This window comes from Cryptomeria japonica, chromosome 6, assembly GCF_030272615.1.
Source record: "Cryptomeria japonica chromosome 6, Sugi_1.0, whole genome shotgun sequence".
Taxonomy (NCBI): Eukaryota; Viridiplantae; Streptophyta; class Pinopsida; order Cupressales; family Cupressaceae; genus Cryptomeria; species Cryptomeria japonica.
Window position 1 is genome coordinate 377854121 of NC_081410.1, and position 14362 is coordinate 377868482.

General features: G+C 40.9%; 1 protein-coding gene across 1 annotated transcript in view; it reads left to right on the forward strand.

Annotated features, from left to right (window-relative positions):
* Nucleotides 1–14362, forward strand: part of LOC131072209 (co-chaperone protein p23-1) — a 44328-nt gene that overhangs the window by 8207 nt on the left and 21759 nt on the right. The gene's annotated exons all lie outside the window — the stretch shown is intronic.

A 14362-nucleotide genomic window follows, 5' to 3' on the forward strand; every position in this document is an offset into this window, starting at 1 on the left:
TTAATTGATACCTCTTTGAGGAACTAAGGTAAAAATGGCAATGTTCCTAGAGAGTGTGGCCTTGAATTTTAACCTGGACGTTCCCTAGTAGGGATGTACTTAAAAGGATAGGAATGATGGTTGGCCTAGTCAAGATGTATGCATGTATTATGGAGTGATAAATGATGGACACTCTTGAAACTTTGCCATAAGAGAGGGAATGTGAGTAAGAGACATGTAGTGGAAAATCTCAAGGGGCAACTGGTGGAGCAAAGGTGGTGGAGAGGCAAGAGGCTAATGGTAGGGGGGAAGGGGCATTTAAAGAGCTTGCTAAGATGGTGGAAATGGTCCTATATGCAGTGATGCAAATCAAGCTAGAATCCTTAGTGTAATAAATTTCAAGTTGTAAGTAAAACAAACTAAAATGATTGTGCAAATGGTTCTAAATGCAATAAAATGAAAACTGCTCCTTAGGTTGGTTCTTTGTAGACTAATGTTGTATTTGTGTGTCTTGAATGGCTATAAGGGAGTTGGTTAGTACTAATTTTGGAGTGTTAAGGTTTGAAGGATGGGTGGGAATCATAAATGCCCCCAAGTCTAGAGCTAGATAAGTTGTTTGGGTAAGGATTTGTCCTATATTCTCTAAGGGAGGATTATCATTACTAGTGTCAAAAGTGTGATTATCCTTTTCATGGGAGATTTGGACCATGTTTACTTTGCAGGAAATTTGTTGTTAACAATGGAGTACATTTAAGTTTTAGGCTCAAACATGGGAAATGAGTCTTCATAATTAAGGGTTGATTGGTACATGAATGGCTATGTAAGTGTTTGACATGTGGCAAATTCTTGTTAACAATGCCAATTTGGCTAAATGGTCGAGGAGAGAGTAAGAGTGACTTGTGGAAGAGATCAATAGTTCTATTTTCATTGCATTGAAGATGCCATTTCAAATAAGCTTCACTAGCATTGCATGGGGGATCATGCTTTAATGGAGGTAGGTATCTATCTCTTTCTCGTAGGGAAAGGAGGTGGCAAATCAGTTATGACATGTGGTATGAGAAGTGTAACATTTATTTTGGATGTTAGTAGGTCCATTATCATACATGTAGGCGATGTGTTGTCACAAAAGTTTGCACCCTTGTTGAGCTATCAACCCAACAATTTTGTGAAACATGGAAACAACCTTGAAGTGTGAGATCTTGCGCAAGGGGTTGAATCTCCAAAGAAGGCCGACTTCTTTCTCATCAAGGTGCAAGTGTTGAACCAACCCAACACTTTTAATTCTACTTGTAGACCTATTCTAACAGCTTGCAGAGGAAAAAGGGAAGAAGGAAATGCTAAAATGAAAGGAGTTGATGCACCAAGTTAAGAGATGTTCCTCTTGCCACCCCGAAATGACACAAAGAACCAATCAAAATACCTCAGAGATGCACAAACTTCGGTTGCATGAATGACCCCAAACGTATGTATGGAGGCTAGAATTTGGTAAATTTTAAAAAGGCAATCCCACAAGTCACGCAAAAAACACGTTAACACAACATGTGAGAGAAAGCTACAAAAACACACTTATCATGAAGGTAAGAAAACATACACCACATGCATAAGTTGAAGAGAGGCAAGAATGATGATTTCAATTGGTTCTTAGGCCAATGGCCAAACTTACAATAGCAAAAGTGCAAGAAATATGCAATCCTTCAAGAGAAGTGAAAGAGCAGAAGATAGCTCGAATCAGCAAAGAGAGGACCCTTTACAATGAGGCTTATCAGCCTATATATAGCAAACTAGTCTTAGAGAAGAGATCGACAGTCAAAGAGGGGAAACCTTGACCTTGGTGTATGTAGAGGAATGCCAATTTGAGTAGATAGGGAAGTGGTCGGACTTGACATAGTTGTGTGTGCAATCAACCTAACCATACCTAGACAAGGCAATCCTAAGAAGAAAAGTACTTCTAGAAGGTATAGATTGCGTTATATTCCTAAGTCAGAGCATGTAGAGCTGACACGAAGGCCATCAAGTAACCATAAATAGGCATGGCCTTGGACTCCACTGGATGGAAATCTTGCAAAATAACATTAAATGCACCCTTGTAGCGTTATGAATGAAACTGGACAAGTGGTAAGAGTTGGTGGAGGATTAAGAGCCTTGAGTGTTGACACGCCATCTAGCAGTGTTGTAGTCACTAGAGGTCGAGCCCTCAAAAAAATTTTGCAAAGGGAGAGGAGACGAGAGCCCTGGAGTCCAAAGGGATGAGAGGGAGGAGATAGGACTTCGGATTTCGGGGTTTGGGGAGACAAGATACCTCTTTTAAAAAAGGGAAGGGGTAGACTAGTTTCCTAAAATCGAAAATCTAGAAAGGAAGGGAAGTTCAGGTTTTGGGGTTTGGGGAGACATGATACCTCTTCCCAAAAAGGGAAGGGGTAGACTGGTTCCTTGAAATCTAAAATTGAGAAAGGAAGGGAAGTCCAGGTTTCAGGGTTTGGGGAGATAGGAGACCTCTTCCCAAAAAGGGTAGGGGTAGATTGGTTCCTCAAAATGTGAAATTCGGAAAGTAAGGGAAATCTAGGTTTCAGGGTTCGGGGAGACAGTATACCTCTTCCCAAAAAGGGTAGGGGTAGATTGGTTCCCCGAAATGTGAAATTCGGAAAGTAAGGGAAGTCTAGGTTTTGAGGGTTCGGGGAGACAGTATACCTCTTCCTAAAAAGGGAAAGGGTAGATTGGTTCTTCAAATCTCGAAATCGAAAATTCCTAAGAAGGAAGACAGAAGGAGATTGGACCAATGGACTCCAAGATGCGAAGGCGAGATGCAAGGGTGAAGGGAGAGGGCTTGAAGTATGCCTCATGACAAGAGAACACTTAAACATTACCTTGATTTCTTGACTTGGCACTTGACCAATTGGGGCAGCATTGGTCCATGGAACATATCTCTTGATGGACCAAGGTTGTCATAAAATGACAACATTTTAGCGACCTTTGCGGGATGCTTGCTTGCTAAGCATGATATCCGGAAGCTTTGAGCATCCATTGGGCATTGAGTTGCTAGAAGGACCCAAAACATTGTGTGCTAACACTTGGAGGGAAGTAGGAAACTAGAGAACACACCCTCCTAAGGAGAATGTAGCAGGTGCAAAAGCACTTGTGAAAGCAAAACAACCTCTGATCTAATATTAACATTGTCATCAAGATCCTCTTTAGAAGAAAGGCTCGTGATGAATCCCATTCACTGGGATTGGAAGAACTTCACCATCAAGTTTAGAGAGATGAAATGCATTGGCCTCCTTGCAACTGGTGATGACATATGGGCTACTCTAGATAGTATCAAATTTGGAGGGTCATCCGGCTTTGGCTCTGTCTGCATCCCACTTGAGAACTAGATCTCCATCTTTGAAGACTTTATTAGTAGCCTTTTTGTCAAAAACTTCTTTTGACCTGCTCTTGATGAACATTAAGTGTATGTATGACCCGTTTTCTAACTTCCTCTAGCTCCGTTAGCTCAGCTAACCTCACTGTCATGGCATCATTCTCTGTCAATTCCAATTGATGTGCTAATTCAAGAGAAGGTAACTCCAAGGAAGATGGGAGTATTGCTTCCTTCCCATATACCAGAATGAAAGGGGATTTACCAATTGTCCTCTTGGGTGTGATTCTGTTAGCCCATAAGGCTGTTCTCAACTTAGTATTCCAAGACCTTTGATTGTCTTCAATTGTTCTTTTGATTATCTTGATGAGGTTTTTGTTGGAAGATTCAGCTAAGCCATTACCTTGGGGGTAATAATTTGATGATGTCTTTAAGTATATAACATGCTTAACTACTTGTTGATGTGTTTTTCATGCACATGCGAACACAAAATAAAATACCAAGGTATCTTATCCTCTCTTGAACAAAGTTTCCCCGAATGCTGAAGATCTCGCCGAAGGATCAATCGAAGCAACTCCAAGGTTCTTGTATGTAGGGTCTCTACGTGTGGATATGCTCTTGCAGTATGATGTGATTTTGCCGGGATCACAAGGGTCACAAGGGGACTTACATTTGAATGCCCTGAGCGTCTGATTTACTTTGGATATCACTGGAGCGTGAGACTTTATTGGTCCTATTTTGAAAAAAGGAAAAAAGGATAAGGGTTGGAGAGGGATCTAATTCTAACACTAAGAATGTAGGAGCAATGGATAACCTTTGATGAAACTCTAACTAAGTCTTGCTTTGACATGCTATGATCATCTCCACAAGGTTAGTGCGATCTTCTAAGGATAGCTTTATGATGTTCAAATCACTGCTACAAGCATAGACACTGTCAAGTTGATGCATATCGATGAAGAAGCGATAATTGAAGTTAAGATTAAGTTGAATGATTCCAGTTGCCTACTGTTGTGACCATTTCACACATCGCCCCATCGCAAATGGGGACCCCCTCTTTTTGCTTGTTTTTCGCTCGTTTTCGCTTTCGTTTTTTAGGGTTTTGTTAGTCAGTTAGTTGTCTGGATTTAGGGCCAAGCCTTAGGGTTTTAATTTCCGTCTTTTCAGGCCAGAATCCAGTCTTTTTGAGAGCTTTTGAGCTTCTTTTCTAGAATGCAAATTTTGATTGCAATGATTTCGCCAAAATAGTCTAATTTTCAATTGGAATGTTCATGCAGAGCTTAAATTTGTCTAAAGTGTTGACCGTCAATGTGAATTTTTGTCCGATTGAATATTTTGACCAAATTTTGACTTTTTTGAATTTTGATCCTGGGCATTGGAATTGATTTGTTTTCACCTCGTGAAGTGTTAAAATGTGAAAAATCTTGTTATTTTGGCCTGTAGGAGCAAAATCGCTCCTGTCCCTCAGTGAAGGACGGGAGCTCATTTTCAAATACCTCATCATCCTTGCAGAGTCCAAACAAATTTTACGTTTGAAGTGATGGAGAACGACGAGATCTTTCTATTGAATATAAATTGAAGATTTTTGTGAGCACAGAAATGCCTCCAGGAGGAAAATCGCTCCTGTCCCTCAATGAAGGACCGGAGCTACAATTCAAATTTCGCCTTGTCCTTGCAAGATTTCGACAACTTAATGATTTGAGGACGTCCAAGGGAAGATGCTTTGCCAAATGAATATAATTTGAGATGCAAAAATGAAGGAGAATGACCTATATTGACCAAATCGCTCCTGTCCCTCTCCAAGGGACCAGGGCGAGGTACCTTGTAGCTCTCGTCCCTCTCCCAGGGACCAGAGCGATTTCCTTCATTTTGCAAAATCCAGACAAGGGTCAAAACAAGTTTACGTTCAAAAACAAGGGAGGACATGAGATGAACGCATTGAATATAAATTGAAGATTTTTGGGACGTCCATACCAGTGTTAAATGCCTAGTTCGCTCCTGTCCCTCAGGAAGGGACCAGAGCGATTTTTGATATAATTGCTTTTCTTGCAAAGTTACAAATGATGTCAAGGCATGGACGAATGGAGTAGAGCATGACAAATCCATTGAATATAAATTTGGAAGGTGACAAAGTGAAATGAAGGCCACAAGAGCAAGTTCGCTCCTGTCCCTCTCCAAGGGACCAGGGCGATACAATGGTTGTATTGCTTCTTGTTCATATTTAAACCAATCCAAGTCAAGACGAAGGGTGGCGAAGACATTTTAGGGCATTTCCATCAAGCGCAAGGTTGTAAAGGTCACATGGAAGGAATGTGCACTCTAAGACCCATATCGCTCCTGTCCCTCTCCAAGGGACCAGAGCGATATTTCCATTAAGGCATCGATTTCAAAGGACAAGCAAATATTAAGTTACCAAGAGGACTTAAAGGACGTCATTTCACGCAATGAAGATAATTGCAAGTTGGTAAAAACAAGAACAAGCTTGCAATGATGAACTTCGCTCCTGTCCCTCAGGAAGGGACCAGGGCGATGTTAGATGTATTGATCATTTTGAGCAAGATTTACATAAGGACAAGATTTCGCAAGGTCTTAGAGGGTCCACGGAAAGGTAGAAAGGTGATACATGATGATTTCAAACGTTAAATAATCACCAAAATGGACCTAGGGACCATATCGCTCCTGTCCCTCTCCAAGGGACCAGGGCGATTTGCTTTGGATTCCTTGTTTTGCTTTAAGATCAAGCTAAGTCAAGACGCCCTAAGATAGCATATGCTCCAAGACATCGTTTGAAGATAATTTGCGAGGGTTTGAACGTCCAAACATCGCCAAATAATGTAAAGGCATCACATCGCTCCTGTCCTTTGGACAAGGACCAAGGCGATATCATCAAAAGCACGCATAGGTCAAAGCCAGGCGAGGATAAGCAAGGTAAGGGACATCGTTTGGAAGGACATTGCAAAGGAGATCGAAGTTTAAAAGTCGCCAAGATCAAGGAGAAATGATGGATCGCTCCTGTCCCTCTCCAAGGGACAAGGGCGATGGTCCCTTTAATACGTCCAAACACATAATGAAGACAAATGGAATAAGCGCGAAAGGAATGAGCATAGATGTTGTTCGCCCTACAATGGAAGTTCGAAGGTCAAAGATACAAGATGAACGTGAAGACATGGAGATCGCTCCTGTCCCTCTCCAAGGGACAAGGGCGATGTTAGGCAAAACACATGATATTCTTTGAAAATCACGTTAAGACAAGGACGCACAAGGTTTTAAAAGGCATTTGGAAGATGATACAAGGAAAGGATCGTACCAAAATGGAGAATTTCGAGCAAAAACCTTAGGATCGCTCCTATCCCTCTCCAAGGGACCAGGGCGATAATGGTCATAAGATGCACTTGCTCGCACAAGAAAGAAATTCAAATTCGAAGGACCACCAGATGATCGATTTGGAACGTGGAAATGAAGAATCAAGACCAAGATCATGGATCGCTCCTGTCCCTCTCCAAGGGACCAGAGCGATGAGGTACGTCCCTTTATTTTCATATTTTTGGCGCCAAATTAAACAATTCAAATATCCTTAAATGCTAAATCGATTTAAAAATTGAAAATCCTATTTAAATTGGCATTTAATTGGCGTTAAACATTTATTAATTATTTTGCCTTTATTAAAATCGAAATTTGCAAATAAAAAACGCAAGGCATTAATAATTAATTATTTAATTAATGAAAAATCGATTTGAGCGCTCAATTAGGCAAGTCGGCCTTGTCATTTCATTGCAAATCATTTAAAAAATGGTTTTATTTTTATCAAGTCGGCCTAAGGGGGGAAGGATGAACGCGCTATATAGGGGGAGTGGAATTATCATTTTCTACATCATTATTTTACCTTCCTTCATGCGAATTGAGAAGAGGCGAATATAGTGCGAGTTTCATTCATCCAAGGGTGGCGCGCTTAGTTATCAAAAGGTGGTGCGATTTCAAACCAAAGGTGGCGCTAATATCATCAAGTATAGAGTGCGAATTACGTTGAAGACCAAGGGTGGTGCGAATTTGAAGACCACACCCAGGCGAATTTGAAGATCCATTTGAGACCACGTCCAAGGCGATAATTGAAGATCACATTCTCTCCAGAGGTGGCGAAGTCAATTTTGAGGAGATCATATTGAAGATTATCTTATACCTCAAATTTTGCCTAGGCGAATTTTGTTTTTGCATTCTAGAGTTAGCTCTCTATCGAGGTATGGCGATTTAATTGTTATTGCTTTATTCATTCATCGTCATATTTCAAATTTTGATATTTTGATTCTTGAATTTCTCTTGGCTCAATCGTTGTATTTTAGGAAATGATGGCTCTAGAGACTTATCATGAGGTTTCCTAAAATTTATCTCTCTTATTTACGTTATTTATTGCAAAATCTATTTCTTATAATGGAATGTTGTGTAGGTATGGCAACCCCAAAGGCGGGAGCATCCACCAGTCGCTCAGCTCTCATGAAAGAAGATCAGAAGACCGAAGAAGTGGAGACCAAGATCGTGTCGAAGTGGAGCAACATTGGAGATACCAACTTGGGGAACTTTAACACGAAGAAGTTCCGAGAGGTCCCTTACATCGGCAAGCCATCGCCTGTTGCCCGGAGAATAATAGAGAGTGGCATCATCAAGGCGGCCGGTTTTCCTCCAGCCATTCAGTGCCACGAGTTGATGATCGAGTGTGCCCGTCATTACAATCCACAGTCCAGGACAATTGTGTCCAACGAAGGAAACACTTTGGCGTACCTTTCAGAGGAAGCCATAAGTGAAGCCTTCCATCTTCCAGAGCACAGGGACATGATATACAAGAGCATTGAAGGAGCCAGATCAGTGTACGATGATGATCCAGATGCTTGCCTAAGCATAATCAACAAGAACTGGCTACTTAAGAGTCGTCCCCGTCTGAGCAAAGTACCGAACACACCACACAGGATTGATTTCCAGGAGGAGTACAGAGATTTGATTACCATGCTCAACAGAGTTACAGGAGCACCTCATGCCTTCTATTTTGAGAAATGGATGTTTTACTTCATCCAGGTGATTGTTCAAGGAAAGGGTACGATACATTGGGCTAGGATAATTAGCCATTGCTTAGACGTACAATTGAGAAGACTCAGGGCTACTAAGTCCTTCCACATGAGTTCATACGTCATCTATGCCTTAATCAGGAGCGTTGAGTACGCAGGACTACCTCACAGAGGAGTGATTGGTAGAGGACCCGGCGAGGTCAGAGTTTGTGAATCCTATACCTACTTGCATCATCCGCCAGGGAAGAACTACAAGTTAATCAATGATACTTTCACGATGAACATCACAAGGACGTTGCAAGGAGGGATTCACAACAGATTATCTCAGGATGCCCAGGAATTCATCAAGAGGTACGGTGCTTGGTTCATTCAGTTTCCCAAGTTCACTTACATTAGAGTGTATGGATGTCCTTTACCTCCATACATGTTGCCGAGGTACCCGACAGACAGAATTGTGTTACTTGAAGTAACAAGGCAGTTGGCAGCATATATGAAGGCATTCAGACACAGACATCAGAATGGAGTTCAGGTACCTATTATTTTGGGTAATTCAGTTGAGGTATGTCCTAATGTCTTAGCCATGGATGACGCAGAGAAGGAATTAGCCTTGTATCCTTTTTCATCTTTTGCTTGGAGGAATAGTTTTGATCCACATGGACACTTAGAGGAGACGGTCGGTAGAAGATTTAGACATGAGTACCAAATTGAAGATTTTATGATGAATCTCCTAGATGATCTTGAAGTGAAACGTAAGATACATTCTAGATTGCCTTTAGATTTCATCAAGAAATGTAAGATTTACAGAGTAGCCGACCAAGCTCAGGACAACGGCAGGCACATCCAATCTTCATATGATAGAGAAAGCAAAACAATAAGTTTGAATTGGAATGAGCCCGAGGCCGTGGATTTAGATGATTTGATGGCACCAGTCTTGTCTTGTACTCGCAGATGGGTAGACGTTCAGCATCAGAAGTTGAGAGAACAGGGCATAGCCATGTCTTTTACTTTGGAAGAGAAACCAGCCGAAGGTGGAGCCAGTGTTAGTGAAGGCAATCCTAATCCTAGGAATTCAGGTGAAGGTAACCTTCGATGTGCCAGTGAGGGCAATCTCCATTCGAGAGGTTCGAAGAGAAAGGAAAGATCAGAAAAGAAAGAGTCTTCCAAGAAAAAGCAAGGTGCCAACAAAGATCAAGCACCTAGTACTTCTTCCAGACCAGAAGATAGAACAGTTCGAGTGGAAGAGTCCATGGAATCGATGGTATAGAATGATAGACAGGAGGAAGGACAGGCACAACATGTTTTATCCGATGGATCTCTCCAAGACTATGATTTAGAAGATGATAATGAAGTAACATCTCCTCCCAGACAAGAAGAAATGGTACATAAAGAAATTCAAGTTCAAGAGACAAGATCAAATATCCCAGATTGGTTGAAGGAAAGATTGACTAAGGTGATCGTAATAGAGGACGAGGACAGTGCAATTGATTTAGAGAGCCTCGTGGGACGTTCACATATGACAACAGAGAAAAAGAAGGCTACAAAGATGTCCAAGATGATTCGAGATGAGACTGGATCTAGAAAACTGTAGATAGCTACACCGGCAGCAGACAAATATGAGGGTGAGATCCTAGCAGAAGACTATCATATACAGACTATTGAGTTAGGCCCATCTACAGCAGAGCAGACTTTAGATGATGCCACCGACACATTTGAGGCATTGAAGGACAAGCTTAGAGAAGAAGTAGAAAAGAATAGAAAGCTTGAGAGAGAGGTCGGTGCATGGAGGACATATTTCAGTCACATCAATGAACCTTTGGGACGTCAGGATCCAGTTAGATCACCATTGCAGGCATTGCCCCTTCAATCAATCAATGAAGCAGAAAGATTCAGGAACCTGGTCCAGCGTACATGTAGTTGGATGGATAGGTCTCACACGGTGGCCATAGAGTTTGTTACAAGGATGTCGAAGATCACCCACCAGGCTATCCAAGTTCTTGAGATTATTCACAGATTGATGGCAACAGTAGCTGCATTTGCCCATACCAAGGACGTTGTCATCCCTGTCTTGAAAGTTATAAGACACACATCCAGAAGAATTTTAGCACAAGAGAGGATCTTAGAAGGTGATTCTCACAGTTTGTTTCAGTGGTCAACCTTGCTCCATATAAAGAGTGTTCTCTTCGAGGACATCAGTGTTAGATGTGGTCAAGTTGAGGAGGTGATCAATCCGATCCAGGACAGAGTATTTGAGGTACTTCGTACCATTCTTGGCAGAAGGATCGAGGTCGAGACAGATGTGGATTTACAAGAATTTGAGGATAGAATCAAGATCATCTTTCGCAAGGACGCAGATGTTACAGATGAGCAGTATGATCGGATGTATGCCACCATGCTCTTGATTGATAAAACAAAGGAACTTGAACCTACTTGGGACACAGCTCTTCTAGATGCATTTGATCAGGTTATCCACTTAGAAGAGAGTATCAAGAATCTTCCCGAGATTCCAAGCACAGAAATCGAAGGAATCGTGACAAAATTCATTGCATATGCTAAGAAAGGGAATTGGAAAGGGAATAAGATTCTAGATGAAAGGTTGTTACAGATGACATGACATCTTGTTTCTCATTGGCTGATACCTCCTAGATTTTTGTGCCAAATTTAATATTTGGCTATGTATTTAATATTGTTCAGTAAAAAGGAGGTCATTTGTAACAAACCCTAATTAGGGTTTAGGTGTCATGATCTTGTCCATTGATTTACTTTCAATCTGGACCTTTCATTGTAACTGGGGATGCTATTTATACCCCCATTTTTCATTTCATTTGGTAATAGAAAAATAGTGAATAAGTGTGAGAGATAATAGTGGATGTAATAGAGAGATTAGAGTTAGAAGCAATTTTTATTTTGTAGCAAGATTGAGTCTTGAAGAGAGAAATTCAAGCAATTGTTGTACATGATGACTTGGAAATCAATAAAATATTGAAGTTATGGTGTTTTGTTGCAAATTTCATAAGTTATCTTCATGGTTGTTGGATGTACTTGAATCACGCTCAATCGAAGTAGTTGTTAATTTGAAAGACTAAGTGTGAGATTTGATATTTGGTAGGATTCGCTATCCAAACCACTAGCTTCTTGCTGATTGTAGGAACGCCTTGCGTGGTCGACTGGAAAACATTTTGAGTCCTTAACCTTCAAGCATTTTCGCATCTAGGATATGTACCTTCGTAGTAGTGTCCTTGGTCTTTGATGCATTGAACACCATTATTACCTTAGAAGATCGCACTAATTTCAATTGAGTTGTTATCTTATGGCAAAATTGAAGTTGGTTGAGTCTTGCTAAATCTCATTCATGCTAAGTCGTTCATAGGGTTAGGCTAGATTAGATTTACTTAAACCCTGTCCTTTTGCCTTTTTTTTTGAAAATTCCTTTTAGTTTAGTAAAATCTTCGAACCTTTGAATCCATAAGACGCCTTGGAGGAAACAGCAAATCACATCATACCACTAAAAAAGCTTGTCCACACATGGAGATCCCACTAAAAGAACCTTGGAGTCCATCTAACTGATCCTTTTTGCAGATCTTCAGCAGTTAGAGACTATTTTCTCAAGAGAGGATAAGATGCCTGTCGGTATTTTATTCTGTGTATGATTGTGTACAAAATACACGTCAACACCTACGCAAGGCAAGTTTGCAATCAACAAACCGCTAGTAGTATGGATATACAAATTTCACCATTGATCATACAAATTTCTTCCATTCATCTAATAACATGAAATTAAATTTGAGAAGTATAGAGACCATGCAAATTGTAGAATCGACACATATACTTCACCATTCCTTCAATGAAGTTTACATGTCTTTTGCAACAATGTCTTGACAACAATCTTTGCCTTCTCTTTCTACTCTACTCTAAAATGTTATCTACTATTGAGCTACTAATTATTGACTATCTCTCTTTCACTATCTCCTAACTATTAACCTTTACAAATGAAGGGCCAGGGCTTTATATATAGAGCCCTTTACAAATTGATGACTCTGATTGACTTCGAATCAATGGCTAGGATTACAGGATAGAAACCCTAATTAGGGTTTGTTATAACAAACTTCCTTAGCCAATGAGAAGATTACATTCAAGGAATGAGGACCAATAGGAAGCAGGGGTAGGTACACCGAAGTTTGTGCCGTTCTTGATAAATTAGGTACATTGAATCTGAACATGCTGAGGTGGACCAATCCGACTGGAGGAAAAATGACTGGGATGCCACCTTGTCTGACGTTTGTATCTTGGTTGATCCTCCTCTATCCTTGATGCGAAGAAAGATGCACTCCTTGATCTTCTATGTGCTTGATGAGGCTTCCTTACTGTCAAGTTTTCTTTCTCCAGTAGCATACCTTGCCCTGTAAGTTTATTCTTCTCTACCATCATGTGGTTTCTTTGTGTGGCCAAGTGAAGGTTTTGGAGATGGCTTGCAACTCCTTGAACACTTGGAGTCTTCCAATGCTTCAAAACACCTTGAGTCCTCTATGCATTTGGAATGTCCTTGATGATGATGGGACTGGAATACGTCATCCTTGTCCTGGCTTGATCCTCTTCCGTCTGCAAAAACAACCAAAAGATCATTAAGTCCACATGATAAATTTATCCAATATAGCATTCCTTACCTCCAATCATTAGCAAGAAGGCCTCAAAATGGAATTCGCTTTAGAATCCTCCCTAGGGACAGGCCCTATAAGAATTTCGCTTTGGACCCTTTGGAAGGGTCGGGAGCGAAATTCGCAAAGTTGCTCAATTAGACCTCATTTTCAACATTACCTTACCAAGATCAAGTCATTCACCTCCAAAATTGCCAAGGAATAGGTTTTGCTCAAGGACCTAGGCAAAATATTAGACCTCCTAGGAATTTCGCTCTGGACCCTTTGGAAGGGTCAGGAGCGATTTTTATGATTAAGTCCAAAGGGTCTAGAGCGATTTTTATGATTAAGTCCAAATTCCATCATTTCTCTACTACGAAATGCCTCCCAAGTCAAGCATACACTAGTCTTCTCTCCACCAAGGCCTAGGAATCCATCTCTTGATCTTAATCATGAGCAAACTAGGTGATTTTGAGAATTTCGCTCTGGACCCTTTGGAAGGGTCAAGAGCGAAATTCATGATTTGCTTGATTTCTCTCACTTAGCTCTATCCTTCTCACTTTCTTCTACCCGGACTCTCATCTTTGGATCCCTCTCTCATGAAGGCAACACTTGTTTGACCCCTAAGAAGACCTGAAAGTAGGAATTTGCCCAAAAACATGGCTAGGGATAGGACCTATTTAGGATTTCACTCTGGACGCTTTGGAAGGGTCAGGAGCGAAATTCATGATTTAGCTCAAAACCTTCACTTTTGGTGATCACAAGCCATTCAAAGGCATGCCTAGGGGTATCTCCAAGCTCATTTCACCTTGGTCAATGTTTATCTTGTCACAAAATTGGAAGAAAAAAGAGATTTGGGAATTTCGCTTTGGACCCTTTGGAAGGGTTAGGAGCGAAATTCACATTCTAGGCTTGACTCTTCATCTCTTGAACTCCAATCTCCATTGCAAAGTCAATATAAACCAATCCACCTTCAACCACGCCATAGAAACTAAGGATTTGACCTTATCAAAGGGAAAAGTAGGTGTTTTCAAGAATTTTGCTCTGGACCCTTTGGAAGGGTCAGGAGCGAAATTCATGATTTAGGACAAAATCCTTCACTCCTTCACTTCTAATCACTTCCTAAGGCAAAACATGTCAATCCACTTCCAAATATGCCCAAGGAACTAAGATGTTGGTCTAAACAAGGAAGAAAATGAGGTTTATGGAGAATTTCGCTTTGGACCCTTTGGAAGGGTTAGGAGCGAAATTTCCATTCTAGGTTGATTTCTCACTTCTTCCATTCAATTTACCTTCAAATTTGATCAAACTCACCTCTCCTCACCACAATCAAGTCCATTTGCCAT